The sequence below is a fragment of the Protobothrops mucrosquamatus genome, unplaced genomic scaffold (genome assembly GCF_001527695.2).
Source record: "Protobothrops mucrosquamatus isolate PMUCROS unplaced genomic scaffold, P.Mucros_1.0 scaffold20374, whole genome shotgun sequence".
Lineage (NCBI taxonomy): Eukaryota > Metazoa > Chordata > Lepidosauria > Squamata > Viperidae > Protobothrops > Protobothrops mucrosquamatus.
In genome coordinates this window covers 1-2,545 of record NW_015406132.1, presented here as the reverse complement: position 1 = coordinate 2,545, position 2,545 = coordinate 1, and the positions used below count along the sequence as shown (strand labels likewise).

General features: G+C 45.4%; 1 long non-coding RNA gene across 1 annotated transcript; it reads left to right on the top strand.

Annotated features, from left to right (window-relative positions):
* LOC107301948 lies at positions 1-1,651 on the top strand. The gene is made up of 3 exons (XR_001549354.1): positions 1-21; positions 529-615; positions 1,542-1,651. It is a non-coding gene; the product is annotated as an uncharacterized LOC107301948 (long non-coding RNA).
* The last annotated feature ends 894 nt before the right edge of the window (positions 1,652-2,545 follow it).

The following is a 2,545-nucleotide window of genomic DNA, read 5'->3' as shown; positions in this document are numbered from 1 at the left end:
TCCTCTTCCTCTCTGGCTGTGGTAAGTTTCCAGCTGAAGGAGGAAACCAACTTGGCTTCCTGGTATTGCTACCTCAGCCTCATGGACTATTCCTTGGGAATTAATGTAAAATTTGCCTCTGTTAGCCAGTAGGGGGCATCAGACACCTCTGCAAGCATCTGGAACGGACTCTCAATAGCTAAAAAAATGGAAGCCTAGACCCAGGGGTAGGCAACCTCGGCTTTTTTATGACTCATGGACTTCAACTCCCAGAATTCCTGAGTCAGCACAGCTGACTCAGGAATTCTGGCAGTTGAAGTCCATGAGTCATAAAAGAGGCGAGGTTGCCTACCCCTGGCCTAGACCTTCCTATCGGAAATTATGTAGTGACTCTGGCTGAAGGTGGGAACAAATTTAAGGGGAGGAAAGGCATCAGTAGATAACAGTACGTGAAGAGGAAACCAACTGTTGTATTGAAATACAGCCATCGAAGTCTCCCTCGTGTCATTCCTCTTCGTTGAATGAATTTGTTCCTTGTGCTCTTTCTAGGTCGGATCTTTGAAGGCACACCAGAAACAATGCTGGCTTCATTAGACATAGCAGCTGACTTGGCTGAAGATACCCTACTTTGGCCAGGTAGACCATACATCACCTTTTTGTTTTGTGTTTCAACTCCCTTTTTTTTCCCAGTTTCCGAACTTAGAATAAAAAGCCACAACCTCGCCTCCTTGGAGTGCCTCCCTCCCTGAGCCTCACTGTACTACCTTTGGGAATCGTCCCTGAGTCTTACCAGGCTTTCCTTCTACCCTTCCCAAGCCTTCCCTCGCCTCCCTTGCCCCCTCATGCACCGTATCCTACCTGGCAGTACCTACCTGCCGGTCTGCTTGCAAGCCGCCTGGGACTTGCAACTTCCTGCCGGCTTCTCCACTGACTTGGTCCTGGGAAACCGACAGGAAGTTGCCTCACCTAATAATTGTGGGATTCTGCTAATAACAGCAACTGGGACTGCAAGGGCTGCCATTGCCAAGCAGTGTGGTCACGCTTTATAACCACATCCCGTCGTAATGGAAAATTCCCAGCCCAATTCCTATCGTAAGTATGGAAGGAAAGTCCACCTGTATGGAAGGAAAGTCCACCTGGATGAACTTCATCACTGGATGAAAGTCCACCTGGATGAAAGTCCATCACTGGATGAAAGTCCACCTGGATGAACTTCATCACTGATCCAGAGATGGTTCTAAAATCATATTGGACCACTTAAAAACTGCTTTGATGTTGTCCAGAGAATTCTGCTAGCACAGTCTACATCAGGGGTGTCAAACTGCCGGCCTGCGGGCTGGTTGCATCACACGGAGGCCCCACCCAGCCCAGCTCCGGCAATGCAAAAAAAGGCACGACATGTCAAATGACGCGGCGAGTTTGAGACCCGTGGTCTACATGATTCTCAAAGAAAAACAGTTGTTTGGGAATCAGAAATTAAACAGCTTGAAATACAGAATAGCAGAGATGTTGAGAGACCCTGGATGACTACACCGTGTTGACTGTTCATCCTCTTTCCTTAGGGCACGAGTATGCATTCGAATGCCTAATGTTTGCAAGCCTCCATGAGGCAGAAAACCCCATTCTAAAACAGAAGCTCCAGTGGGTGAGCCAACAGCGGCTTGAAAAGAGAAGCACAGTAAGGAATGGTTCTGTTTGTATGCATGGGATGTTTCTTTCATGTTAGGGGATCCATCCATCGCCCCAGATAAAACCTGGAGTGGAGGGAGATGAGAAGTCATTAGGGTTTGTAACTTCTTTAAGAATGAAATATTTCAGCAGTTGTGTATGTTTTCCCTCTCCCCCTTTAGTTGCCATGTAGCACTCAGGTAATCCTCATTTAAAGAACACAATTGGGACCAGCAACTCAGATCCTTAAACTATATATCATTCCCACTTGGTTGTTAAGCAAGTGACAGTCGTTAAACGAGACATCACATGACCACGACTTGCTATTTCACTGATGGCTACTCCATTGACCCTACTTATCAAAAACTGTTTGTGAAGTGTGCAAATGGCAATCATGGAATGCTGCATTGGTCACACTGGTTGCAAAGTGTCCCAATTCTTTGATCATGTAACCGTGGGGACACACTGCAGTAGTCCTAAGTGTGAGAATTGATGATAGTTACTTTTCAGTGGCATTGTAACTTTGTACGATCACTAAACAGAGCAGTCCTTAAGCGAGGACACTTTCCCCAGATTAGCATTTAATAAATTAGAGGCAATGCAGTCATCAGGTCAAAGCAGCTTGAGCAGTGCTGTTTTGTGGCTATATTATGTTTATGTTTATGTTTATTGTATTTATATCCCGCCCTTCTCCTTACGGACTCAGGGCGGCTAACAGCCAGATAAAACAATTACAAAAGTACAGAATACTATAATTAAAACCCAATTAAAAAAGATATAATATTAGGCCTATGTTAATTTAAAATTATATTAAAACCCAACTAAAAATTTCCCCTAGGCCAGTCCCGCTTGCTGAAATAGCCATGTCTTAAGGGCGCGGCGGAAGGAAGGAAGATCA